Here is a 14,426-nt window from a genome sequence, read left to right as displayed (position 1 = left end):
TCCAATAGATGTTGGTCACATCAAACCTCGCTAATAATGTTGAGTGGAGACCTTAACCAACTTACTATTGTCAGATGATTGGAATCGGAAGTGCTGTGCTACAATTATCGAGTTGGTTCAAACTTTGGATAAATCTGCAAAGTTGACCAACACTCAACTTACACCTAAACCAGGTGATTTGAAAATAAATAGTTTTCACAACTTTAAGTTTTTATACACACTTAGCAAACTTACAGTTTATATTTAGAAAATTTGCCAATTGTTTAAAGTTGGTTTGAGAATTTGCACAAAGCTGAGAAATGAAACCACTGCTTTTCATGTGCGCAGTTATAAGCTGCCCAACAAGCAATGTAAAACTTATGGAATTTATTAAATTAATACAAAACAGACAAATTTTAACAAACAAGCATAGTGTAACATAAAAGTTGATTTTTAAAACGAAAAATATACACACAAACACTAATTGTTTTCAGATCCAAGCTGCGATGATCATTTCTGGAAACTGAAATATACCAAAGATTACAAAAGTGTTAGAATTTTTTAACATTATTGTTTGCAAATGCATCTTGTCCAGTAATTTCTTATGCACTGATTTTCGTGCAGTTAATTTGAACAGTTATTCCCTGTAGAGAGCCATTTGTTGAGCTTGTGTATTATGTAGGTTTGTTTATAACGGCAGAGATTATCTCTGCTGTGTTCTACTACCCGCCTTCTTCTTGTTTCTGATTGTATCATTTGTAATTACTCCCTGAGACCGGCCTTGTCTCTCGCTGAGGCCAGAACCACTTTCTCTGCTCTCCTTGCTCCCCCTCTACTCAACCTTCTGTGATGGAATAAACAATAAAAGCTAACAGCACACCTAGTAGTCGGTAATACACATTATGACACGCCCTACAAACTTATGTTGGTAATGCACAGTTGTGTGTGAATGTGAGTAATTAATTAACTGATGTTTATTTGTAATAATCAAAGAACAGTTCTTTTGCTAATTGTAATTGGTAATCCTCTGGTAGTTGTAATACTGCTGTGTTTGAGTAAGCAGTTAAGTGACGTTTATTTGACAAATAAAAACATTTGGTCAATATTGTTGTTAAGCAAAATGAGAGATTTTTTTTCACATAACGCCAAACAAATATATAAATGCTGGCTTAGGATTTTGCTCCCGCCCGCTAATGCGAGTGCAATTCGCTCCTGGCGAGATTTTAGCAATCTACCTAACGACTCCTAAACAACAATTTAAAGCTAAACAACAAACAACAATTTTAATTCTAAACATCCTAAACAACAATTTAATTTAACTTTTGTCCAGGCGAGTGCTGATTGGTAGACACATACCCGACTGGCGAGTGTAAATTTCAATTCAAGGACAGCCCTGAAATGTGTAGTAGCTTGGCAGGGTTGTGAGATGATTATTGTGTCATTCAGAACAACTTTCCTCCAATTGCTAATCCTGCCTTGTGACTTTGAACACTCGGTGGCGGGGCTGAGCTATAAATTTGCGCGAAAGTTGTGAAACGAAATGTATCAATACTTGTGCTTGTACTAACAGATTGAGCAAGCATTGGCGTATGGTTGTTTCTCGACTCGCTCCTCTCTGAGCCTGCATAGCTCAGTTGGTAGAGCGACGGTCCCGGCTTGACCGGAGGTCGTGAGTTCAAACCTCACTGCAGGCTAGTTGTTTGTCTAGCCTGCTCTGCTTGCATCATAGATCAACAGATTCGGTGAAGATTACGTGCTTATTGAAATGCCAGGAGCAACCCACTCGCCCATCAGAACTGAATCCTTCATATATCTACAACGAAACACAAGTATTGCATAAATAGTCCAAACAGAGAATATGTTGAGAGTAATCATGTTTTCGACATGTTCTAAAATGTCTAATTCATGTTTGCTGCTAGCTACAACTGTCTGATTATACTTGAAACTTGCGTATTTATTATTTTCGTTGTAATCAATAAATTTGTCCCGGTTTTTGTTGCTTATGAGTTTTACGATTTGTTTATTACAAGCAGGGCTTTGGAGCAGGCGTAAATGTTAAACTGGTCCGGCTCCAGCACCGGAGCTCACTTATATCATAGGTTAGCTGCAGCTCCGGAGTTTATTGATACCACTGCTCCGGCGCCATTACGGAAAAAACTAAATGTTTAAGGAAGAACGCTTAATTTGCAATATCTAGTGTTTCAAAATAATCACAAACAAAACACCATAATGGTTAGTTAGAAAAGGTGGCGCCAAAGAGGCAACAATTCTTCATTTTGTGAAGAGTTGCTGTTAAATTATATGAATTCAGCCATTAGTAGTAGCATGGCATGTTATGAAATACATCGGAGCTGGATCTTTGTTTTTAAACAACTGCTCCAGCTCCGTTAAAATGCACGCCTCCGGGACTCCGGCTACAAAGCCCCGATTACAAGCAGGTTGTCCGATAATATCGGATCGGAGCCGATACCCGATACAAGTCTTAGTATCGTACATCCTTAATTACAAGCAATACAAGATTTATTGTGAAGCTTTTTGTGTTTTGCTTCAGTTGAACTGAAAATGAAATTTCGATGTTTCCTAATATTTTTATAACAGCGTACTGCACTATGACGTAATAGTGGCAAACTTTTATTGGATTGAAGGCCGGAAGTTGATTTAATTATTATCAGTTCTTACTTGAAGCCACAAACCGTAAGTTGTTACCAAGTCTCTGTTTATTGTCGCGTACAAATTACAGAATATTCTATAAACACGAACAGCGACATATTAATCGTAGGCAGAAATCAGTTGCCCTAATCAGGATGAAAGTGCGAGCAAGGCCAGGCTGGATAAACAACTAGCGATGAGGTTTGAAATCGCGATCTTCAGTCTAGCAAGATTTACAAGGATCCCAGATTAGTCGCTTGCCGGTATAAAATAACTTGTTTAAGTTGCTTTCAGCGTTTTTCAACCGGTGCGCACTGGTGCGCCATGGAAGGCTGCTAGGTGCGCCGCGAGCGAAAGGAAAAAACGGAAGTACCTTTAAAGATATGCAACTATAAAACTCATGTAATAAAAAATACAGGCAATTTAAGACAAATATCGGTACACTTCCAAAACTTCGCGCTCGCTTCGCTCGTAAGGTGCGCCGCCACGTTTTCATACGTCTCTAACGTGCGCCCTTAAGTAAATAAGGTTAAGAAACACTGAATTAAATGAACGAAATAAGCACACAGTGTAGTTTGACGTCATACATGCGAAATAGTGCACATTATTTTTTTTTAGCCATATTTTTCTATGGCACTAAACACATTCTATAACACGCGTCAACAAATTGATTAAAACTTATATGAAGTGTTCACTTCTTGTTTGTTGATGAACAATTAATTCTATAGCGAGCAAAGGGCGCGAGAGTCGAGCACAAGATTGTCTGGGTGACTCGCTGCTCTGCTCCACATAAGGACCTTGTTTAACCCCGAGGTCACAACATACCTTGGACTTCTATTGCTTTGAACGGCGTCTATGAAACCTTTTTCAGGCAACGCGCCGTTTGGTTGAACCCAGGTAGCGGCGCAGACTCTGTAAAAAAATTCATCAAATAAATTTTGCGGTTTTGAAATACAAACCTTAATTTTACAAACCTACAATATTATTGTGGACGAGGTTGACATAAATAACGTTATGTTTAAATGCCTTTACAATTGAGTAACTTCACAGTAGCTTTAAAACACAGAGAGAAACCATTATTCCAGTGACGGATAAATGTGGGGCACTGGGTTATGAACAACAAAGTGTAATTTTTTGACTATTTTTATCTTTTATGCCCATAAGCGTTCGTCTAACCACACACTATAAAATGAAAACTTGTGCAACTTAAACGATATAAAGGCGTTTTTCACGCTGCACGCGAGTGTTTTCAGTTTTAAAAAATACATCGCTTTCAAAAAGATTTGTGAAAAATATGTCACGATTTGGCGTAACATTGTGGAGGCTTGAAATTATTTCCCAACTCAAACAATATCCTGGATCCGCCAATGCAATGCACAACCAGAGAAACTTTCCATCGTATCCTAGTTAAAGAACGTCGGCTCCAATGGTTGCTGGCACAATATAACATTCCGTCACTTATTACTTTTACGTTACAGCGGCCTCCCAATTCCTGATCCACAACACAATAGTCCTTTTTAAACAGCTCAAGTGTGAACAAGGCGCGATGCATTTGGCCTAATACAAACCACACCTTGAGTTATTCTACCTTGAACTAACGTATCTCACAAACAGACCCTGTCCGATGGATTTTGTTTGGACATGACGTCACAAAGTTACGTCACACCGGATGTATACACAAGTAACCTTAGGAATGCTGAGATTATCGTTGAGCGTAACGACCCGTTTACACTACAGCTGCACTGGGAGAGTATTTTAGTTAAACAGGCCTACAGGCGGTAGAGTCGGAGCCGGACTTAACATAATGTTTTCGGTCGGAGTCTTGCCTTTCTTTTCGTGTTTTGACTATAGTATTGGTTTAACGACTACACAACACTGCTTATCACCACCGGAACGATCAATATTTAGCGGCGCCCTCCCGTACGCTAAAGCACACTTTACCTTGGAAGCCTGGAAAAAATAACTTTTGGAAATTTTATTCATTTGTTTGTTTGGACACAGTCATCAAGTCATTTTGTATCGTATGAGGACGAGATACTTCTTATGCGAAATATCGCGTATCAAAATAAAACATCAGGTATTCCTAAATGTAAGTAACAAAATGTCCAATGGATTTATATTACCTCGCCAGTGAAGCAACTAACTGTAGAACAACACGCATTTCTATGCAACTTACTTGAAACCAGGCGCGGATCTAGGGGGGGGGGGGGGGGGAGGAAACAATTTAACGTGACGTCATATATCTAAGTCTATACGTGGCGTTATAATAACTAACCCGTTGCACACAATTTGTTTATTTTGTTAATGTTATAGATTGGAGAGTTGTTACTTTTAATACAAAAGCTGTTGCGATGTTATCAATTCGCGCAAAACGAAAGACGCCTTTATATCGCTAGAGCTTTTGGTTTCCCAAAACTTTTATTTTCGATGTTGTGATAGGTCGTACGACGCCTTTGGGACAAAACAATTTGTCAAAATAAGCATTGAGCAACATATTAAGAACAATTTCCAATATACCTAGTTGAAATGGCCTATTACTGTAGTGTACACATCCAAATATACAACACTTCCTGAAACATTTTCCCAGGGTAATTTAATCCACTCAACATAATTAGATTTTCGCGGAGGGCTAAATAAAATTAAATATACTTAGTTAAAAAGGCCTAAAAATAAAGTTTGGATGATTCACGTGAAGTTAACTATTTAACCACCTTAACAATAGCTCGCGTGATTGCCAGACAGGAAATGAGTAAAGGCGTTGGGGGCCAAACTAAATGGATGGAGCCTTAACGTAATTTCCTTTAGAACAAGGAAATACTTAGCAGTCCGCCTTCAACAAAGAGCTAGCGTTTGGTTGTTACCTGCAGTTTGGTGCAAGCGCTTTACTGCTGTACTGAGGTGAACGCGAAATGTTGTGTAGGTATATGAGCTGAAATATCAGGTTACTTTACAACGTACAAACCTTAAATCAATCGATCTAATATCGTGACGTAGCTATGTGATATGTTAAGCTTTACATGAACATACCAAGCCTTGTTTGAACGGCTTTGTGTAAAGTTAAAGTTGTGAATTCATTTGCGATATACCATAACGAATTACGTCATATATTGTGACGTAGTGATATGTTAAGCTTTACATGAACATACCAAGTCTTATTTGAGCAGCTTTGTGTAAAGTTAAACTTGTGCGAGTGAAAATGGCCGAAGCAGCCGAAGCCGAAGAGGAGATTGCTGAAAATGTTCAAGATATAAACTTGGTGAGTTTTTGTTCAACTCAGAGTTGAAGGTAGAAATTTCACTTGCAATAACGCATGAAGATTTCCAAACGTGACGCCACAAAGTTACGTCATAACGAGCGTATGAAGAAGTGACCTTAGGAAAGCTGAGATTATCGTTCAGCGTAATGCAAAACTATTCAACCCATTCTTAGTTTTAAAGCTTTCAGGAACAAAAAGAAAAAAGGGGAGGGGCCTGTAACATTATTTTACTGGGACGCCGGTCCAAACCGTTCCTGTTTACTTTCACCACTGGTTAAACTTGGAACAAAATATTTCGTGGCCACTTTGTGGAAACATAGAGTGAGGTCTACAAACCAATAATGTCGTGGGTTTAGGACTTATTCCGTTTTGAAACCTTTTTACGTCTATCAGCTATTAATCCTATTTCTGATCTCATTTAAAATTGTTTGTTATTTTAAAATGTGTCTTATTCTAAACTGCGTTTTATTCCAAACTGTTTCTTTTTTTAAACCGTCTTTTATTCAAATGTTGATGTTGTTCTAATTTTGATATTATGGCTTTTTCATCTCAACAGAACAACGCAACTGTTTTCGCTGGTGCAGAAGTTCACCTGACAGAAGTTACGCAAAATATCAAAGTCATTGCATCAGGTGAGGGTATTTCCTTTGTTAAATATTGTTTGGAAGTAACTGATTAGATAGGTCCACGTTTTAGTTTATTACGGCGGTTTTAGGTTAAAGTGGGTTTCGCGTCAGGGGGGAAAGTGCCAATATGTGTTGAAATAATGTCGGAACTTTTCGCTTCTGATTTGTTCATTGTTATATAATTATTGGTGCAAACCAGGGCTGCGGAGTCGGTTAAAAATAAACCGAGTCCGACTCTAAATGTTTTATTTCGTCCCGAGTCCGGCTCATATTCATACAGCCTTTATTTCACCCATTTACCCAGTGTTTCTTAACTTTTTTTACTTAAGGGCGCAAAGAAACTACAGCCTTTATACCAAAATAAGAACAACATTAACTTCGGAATAAAAGACAGTTAGAAATAAGGCGTAAATAGGACTAATACCTAATAGTCGTAATAATGACGAAATCGGAATCAGACCTAAATGGAAAAAATAAGGCCTATACCACCTTTTATCTAACCCCCAAGCCCCACCTATAACTATTACTAACTCCCCGAATATTTTCAACTCTAACCCAATTGCTAACACCACCAACTACCCGCACATACAGGGCAAACAGGGCGAAAAATCCGGGGTTAAAACAGCGGCGCCCAAATGTCGACAGCAAACGGCCAATGCCAAACAGATGTCGTACCCTTTCCTACAGTCTTGGACGTAATTGTACATGTTTAGGTCTTATCTAGACTATTCTTGATGTTATTCTGTCGTGGTCATTAATGCGAATTTGGCGTTATCGTCGTTGGTCTTAATTATATGGTATTATAGAATTATCTGATTTAGATATTGTTGTTTTATAGATCGTATTGTATTTTCTACTTGAAAATACTGTGGGATCAATGAGCTAAACTTAATCGGAAAGTAAAAATACATGTTCTATAATATGTTAAGTTATTTTTTTCCTTTTGCTCGCGGCGCACCCTATATTGTAATGTTTTATTTGCAAGGAGAAACATAAAACCACAGCAATATCATTCAAGGGTTTTTCCTTTTGTTGACGCATTTTGATCTCTACTAATATGGCAATTATTCCGGATGAGTTCAGTGACTTCAGAACTTCACTTTCAATACTTAAAAAAGTTAAATAGTGTAGCCGCTCTTTCCCCATTGTGTTTCGCAGATAGTTTTTAATGAACTTCAATTTTGAAAATAATCTCTCTTGAGTACAGTTAGATGTTTTTCGCTTCGCATTTTCGCCAAAACTTTTGACTGCAGCATAATTCGGAATAATGACGACTAAAAGCAAAGCGTTTTATAGAAAAACGTTGCGAGGTAAACACAAGTGTTTTTTGTGCGACTGGGAAACCAAGCTGGAACCGAAACTAATAAGTAACACTTCTGGGTATGCACGCTAAAAAGCGTCAAAGTATTTTCAAATTAGCGGATACATTATGTTTTCCGGACAGCAGGCAGTTGCCTCCAGCGGAAATTACTGTTTTTTAAAGTTTACAATAATTAGGACTAGTAATTTAATCTTGCAACTATAATATTCCCTGATGCTACTTCAGTTTGCAAGCCAAAAATTAGGGTGCAACTACTATTTTGCAACAAAAAAACTACGGGACCCGTAGCAGCTGCTACGTCTGCTACTATGGTAATCCGGCCCTGTCTGGCAGCCTCCCATGGCGCACCGGTGTGAATTTTCCATTTGGCGGCCATAGCAGTTTAAAAATGTGGTACTGCGCATGCGCACGTCGGACTCGGGACTCCGGTAGTTTTACGTGGTCCTACTCAAGTCCCGAGTCGTTATTACGACCGTAAGGTAGTTCTATTTTGGTCTTATTCCTAATTCCGTTCTTGCTTGCCATTTTGATAAAATCTTTTCAGCCAAAGACGTCGTGCGTTCAACGCATCTTTGAAATTAAATGATTTTAGCTTAAACGCTATAAAGCAGGAGTGGCCAACCAAACAGATACCAAGAGCCCCATTTGTTACTTGGTTAACCGCAAAGAACCACACCTTACACACGTGAAAGTAAAAGAATAGCCTATCACTCCATTTCTTACTCACTCCCTAAAAGCGATCGCACGAAGCGAAAAACGTGCCTTTGTTTTGTTAAATAGACAAAATGTTATTTAGAAGGAGACGCGACGAATTGATTAAAAAATACACATTTCTCGATATAATGTCGTACATCAATATTATTTTGGCATATTTTTTGCGTTTATCTTGCTTCAAAAGTGTTACTAATAATACAATGGCCTTAAAGCAAACAGTCTGGGTCGAAACCGACAATAATCCATAATTTAACCAAACGAAATCGAAACATTCGAAAAACTCATAAGTGTAACGTGAACGTAAGAATCTTATATAACTGGGTGAAGAGCCACATGAGGCTTTATGACTTATTCCGATTTAGACGGTATTAATACCATTAGGTATTAGTGTTATTGTGGTCTTATTCCGAACTGTGTTTTATTTCGACGTTGACGTTGTTCTTGTTTCGGTCTCATGGCTGGAGTATTTTCGCTTTGCGCGAATCGGTAATATCTTTATAATGTAGCTTTTGTTTTAAAAGCAACACTTCTCTAACCTAAACCTTAACAAAGTAAACAAACTGTTAATGTTTTTAAATCCATTTAATAACACACAATCACTGATGTTTGGTTTTATTTCGTGCTTTTTTGTTGCAAACGTGTAGGTTCTAACATCGCCTGGCTTGAACAACTGGTTGAAGAAAAAGGTAAGTTCAGCATCTTAGTTCTTAATAATATTTTAGAATTAATTAGAAATAAGTTATGTTGTGTTTTACCTGAGCCCACCAGACCTAACGTAGGGGAAGGCGGGGCAAAACGGACCCCTTAAGGCAGACCTGGGCAACATACGCCCGCCAAGCAATTTAATCCGCCCCGCGGTTAGCCTGTTTTAAATAGTGAAATAGAAATTGTTTTGGGGCTTCGCGCGAATTTCTTTTGTCTTTTTTGTATGTTTCACGCGATTTTTTTGAATTTATAAACAAAAAACGTCCTCTGCACTGCAGCACTCTCTCAAACGAAATTTGAACAAACTTCTTTATATATTTTTGCGCTTTGGTCAAATGTATTCTGTCTTTAAAATATGAACGGAACATCGACCCGTTTGCCAGATACTGATTCAAATTTTGCCAACTACTTTACTTGATGCCATGCTGTGTGTTTCTCCCGATTTATTAATCTGGGTAACTTAAAGCCTCAAAAAGCATGTTTTTGTGCGAAAATGTTTACGTATTTTAACCTTAAATTTTTGCTCAATGCGCCCAACAACTTAATAATCACCAATATATATAGCAAAGTACGTTGTTTATCTGTGCTCAATGCGTCACGTCCACCCCTAAATATCAATTAAAGTTTGCTTAAAAAGATATATAGATGCAAGTTTTTCGCGGTTCGCGCTACGTCTTGTCACTATTTCTTTAAATTCGGCTCACTTTACACATTTGCGCACAACTCCAAACGTAATTACAAGTTCGTTTGCTTACTTGTTTTATAGCGTCAGAGTTTGACGTCATACTCCCTGTATTTAATATCTTATTTTTCCCCGGCCCGCCAGGACATTTTACGTTTCTCATGCGGCCCGCGGTAAAAAATAATTGCCCACCCCTGCCTTAAGGAATAAATGCTATATTTCGAGTTTCACGAAATATTTTTGGATGAGTAGCGTATTAACTGAAAGGTCTTACTGAAAGTTACTCCTATGCTAAAAAAACAACTGAAAGAAGCACCGTACCTTCTGAATAAATTAACTTTTGTTGTCGATTTTTAAACTGGGCAAAACGGACCCCTGGCGGGGCAAAACAGACCCCACTTAAAAAATTTAATTTAAATGATTTGTTGTGTGGAAATGCCGGATCAATGATTTGTGTTTAAGGGGTGCATAAAACGAGATATTGTCACAAGTTACGTTACAACGTGACGTCATATTTTAAGTAATGGTATACATGGCGTCTTATAGGTTGAAAATATTTTACAAAAGTTTGCCAAAACATACAAGAAAATCACAATAGCACTATAATAAGAAGCATTGTAACTATATAAAAGTTACATGGTATAAATAGGCCGTACGTAAACTGCCTTATATTTCTCTCGATGTATACGAACTTTAAACAGATAGCAATCGAGCTTTTTTACAAGAGATATTGGTAAAACGTCTGATTGTTTGGCCTTGCTACAAAACTGATCTAAACATATAAAGTAATGATATATTATTTATTTTATTCCAGTTCCAAAATGTCTTACTGAAAGGCTAATCAAAAAAACAAACAGTGCAATTATAAGTTTCAGTTATACTCTAGTAATAACGGATTAACTTGGGAGGGGTCTGTTTTGCCCCAACACTATCTATCGCATGAAAACCTGATTTCTTTAAAATTTTTCAAATTAAAATGCCGACTGTTTTAGATTAATAAACAGACCCTTACCTACAAATTATTTAGCAAAAAAAGTTACTCTGTCTTTACTTGAACTTTAGTTATAAATGCATCATTTTACTGCGCTATACTTATATCAATATCCCCCAAACACATTTTCTCCCCTCCTGGTTTGTGCGAAATCGAATCAGCCTAATTTTTGTCGACAAACGTTTTTTCGGCGATAGTTACTGTTCAGCAAACAAATAATGACGCTGGCTTCGTTAACGAGAAAAGTGAGGTTCCGTTTTGCCCCGCTTTCCCCTACATGCGCCCGTGCAGCTTTCGTGGCTAAGTTTGTGGCAGTTACTACAAAAGTAAATATAAATCAATATTATAAATATTTAAACCCTGTCCCCTTAATATAATTTGGCTTACGGAGAGCAGGTTGAATCCGTGTGAACATATTACCGCGCTATTATGACGTCATTTTTTTAAATTTAAATTTAGTTGAGTTTTTGGGTACACACACATCCATTGGTGACTTTATATCGATTTAACTACTTTATTAACTTTTGTTGTCCAGGTAAATAGACTCTTCCAAATTTAAAACTATGATAAATTTTTATGCTAATGAGCTGGATGACGTAGTTTTAAAATAGTAGTTTGTGTCATGACGTCACAAAGTGCAGCTCGCAAAAACTAAAACTTTCTTTTTTAAAAATAAATGATATATAATGGTCATATTCCTATTATTATTGGCATTACACTGCGATGTTAGTCGGTTAAATTGTAACTTAAAAGAAAGTAATTTAACTGAATCTATTGCTTCAGAAAAAAGAAATATTTTGTGTAATTTGAAGGGCGATCACAAACGTATTTTTTCAGATTAAATCTACCCTATGTGTACAAACTCTTTTAAATTGCTTTAATTGAGATATTTTATGATTTTTATTATCGCTGTATAGTTGCACACATTTTTTCATAAATTGTTCTATTTGGTTTTAAGTTGTACTGAAATATTTTGCTTTCCTAGTATCATTTACTTCTTGTACTAATATCATATATTTATAATGTTTTTTGCAAATTTATTTGCAATTATAATGTCTTCCTTATTCTTGTTATGGCTGGTCACTGAGTAGTTTGGTGGAAAAGGTTGTTGCATGCTGTTTTTTAAAAAAAGGAACAAAATGCAGATGTATTTAGTTATTTTTTGTAGCCATCCTAAAGGCGTATTATGTGGGCCGAAAATTTATTTTCGGGACATATCTTGTTTTTCCTCGCATTCTTTTTTTTTTGGTAACAATAGTGTGACGTCATCGTTTTAGTTTATAACAGCTATCTTCTCCTATCTAGCGGCAGAAAAACTTTAACACAGAATGCTTTCATATCACTTGCTTTATTCAGCTCGCGTCGCGACGAGGCGGCTGCTGGTATCCTGCTGCGCTTTATTGTCCGGCGCGTGCAACGTTCATTTTGCCAATAGGCTTTTCTTAGTTAAACTAGGCGCATGCGACTTGCCTTTTATAAAGAGGCCTCTCTTGGTAAAAAAAATAATTGCTCGTACAACACAAAATATTTTACCACCGCAAATTTAAATGCTAATCCTTGAGGCAGTGGACACATCTCTGTTAGCACCTGTTGTAATTGTTGCACCATTCAAACATATCAACACCAGGTCTAAGCAAATATAATTATACAAGGGCCGCAACAACAGAATGCTCTACTTTAATGCATTTTTAGCGACGACGTTACAAAGCTACGTCATAAAAGGCGTCATTAAAAAATAAATATTAAAAACACTGTGTTTATTGGATTTAAATTTAAACTTTCAATATAAAAGGTGGCTTATTAGGCACATAAACCAGTTTTGTAAATTGCTCTAAACTGCACATATAAAGTCTGTTTCAACAGTGATTGCTCGAACTAAGCCATGGTAAAAATTTACCCAGAAAAAGTTGTAAAAAGTATAGCAAACCGTATACGTTACATCATTTAAAGAGAATAATAATATTAAATGTGGCTTTATTAAATGTCAGTTAGTCACTGAAGATGATACAAGTTCGTATCGAAACGTCTTAATCAAGATGCTGTCGATCTACTCGACCTTTTTGGCTTTGCAATTTATTATCAAGCTACATTACAGATCCTTGCATAGTGTAGGCTACCCAAATAATAATATTTGCCTAAACATGTTAGCTGGCCAAAATGTAATAACATGGCCGTACGCATTGCCTATACGTAAATTATATTTATCAAGTATAGGCCTATATATTTTGATCATTCCTCAAATACGCCATATTTGAACCCCTTTCGCATTAAAGCCATAAATTAAGTGGAGAAATTTTCGGTCCATATCTGTTTTTGCTTGTAGAAACAACTTAAGGAAAGTAAAAAAACAAAATATATAATATACTATACAAAATAAAAAAATATTAACAAAAAAAAGAAAAAAAAAAAGTAATAAATATATATATATTTTTTTAAATACACAAAGCCCTGAAAAGATACCCCCTGACAAAATGTACAACAACCGCACCCCCTTCTAGTTAGTACTTGATTTATTTTATTGGGACTGAGCACAAAAAAACATTTTTTTTTTTTTAAAGTCTTAATTCAGATTTTAAAATGCACACGATAACTACACAACATTTTTCGTAATAATTACCAAAAACTTTATCCACGTTTTCCTGACAATATTATAAAGTAGGTGCCCTTTGCCATTAATGTTTTCATTTTTCAATTGTATTGAACTGATACCCAAACTTAATATATTTTATTAGTAATTTTTTTAGCAAAATCACCAACAGAACAATATTTTAGCAACATTATTACCTACTTTTTTTAGGGAATTATAAGATTAATATGTACTTAAGCACCTTGAAAATAATTTTACACTTGTGTTTTAAAGATACCCTTTATAGCAGTGACTCTTAACCTCTGTTAATTGCCGAGTCCGACAAAATACGAAACCTTTCGTTGAACCCCAAATTATCGCTTAGTCACCGAAATAAATATCCGTCACATTTCAGTGAAATATATTTCTTTGTTAAATCGACTTCTGTTGTTGATTTGTGATAGAGCAATATTTTTTTGGGTGACCAGTTGTGAGAATTGAGGCTTTAACACAGTGGGTCTCTAATGTTTGTGCCACACTACAAAAATCGCAACACACTTTCTATAAAAACAATTTTATAACTTGACAATTGTCCTTCATACATGGCAAAGCAATTGGTAAATGTCTTAATGTTGTCAGTTTTCTAATATATAGTGTGCCCAGCTACCAACGCCACCATGCCACTGAGCACCAACAAGCAATATTATCAATGTTGTCAAGTAATATTACCGAACTTGTGTTCTTGTATATTTTGACAACGGATACCAACTTGTGTATTGTTTCACTGGTTAGTTTACTGGACATATCAGGTTGCAACAGTTCTGACACAGTTCTAACAGTAACTGTTGTGTTAAAATGGATCTGAAGCCTCCGGGCAGTCTAGTCACATGATATAGAGTGGAGAAGTTATTTGGATGAATTGTTTGTAGGGTTGCAT

At 36.5% G+C, this 14,426-nt stretch overlaps 1 non-coding gene across 1 annotated transcript; it reads left to right on the top strand.

Moving 5' to 3' along the window:
- The first annotated feature begins 1,598 nt into the window (after window positions 1-1,598).
- Window positions 1,599-1,673, top strand: Trnaa-ggc (transfer RNA alanine (anticodon GGC)). The gene has a single exon. It is a non-coding gene; the product is annotated as a tRNA-Ala (tRNA).
- Window positions 1,674-14,426: the final 12,753 nt, after the last annotated feature.

The sequence above is a fragment of the Ascidiella aspersa genome, chromosome 8 (assembly GCF_963924565.1).
Source record: "Ascidiella aspersa chromosome 8, kaAscAspe10.2, whole genome shotgun sequence".
Classification (NCBI taxonomy): Eukaryota; Metazoa; Chordata; class Ascidiacea; order Phlebobranchia; family Ascidiidae; genus Ascidiella; species Ascidiella aspersa.
This window is presented reverse-complemented; position numbering and strand designations above follow the sequence as displayed.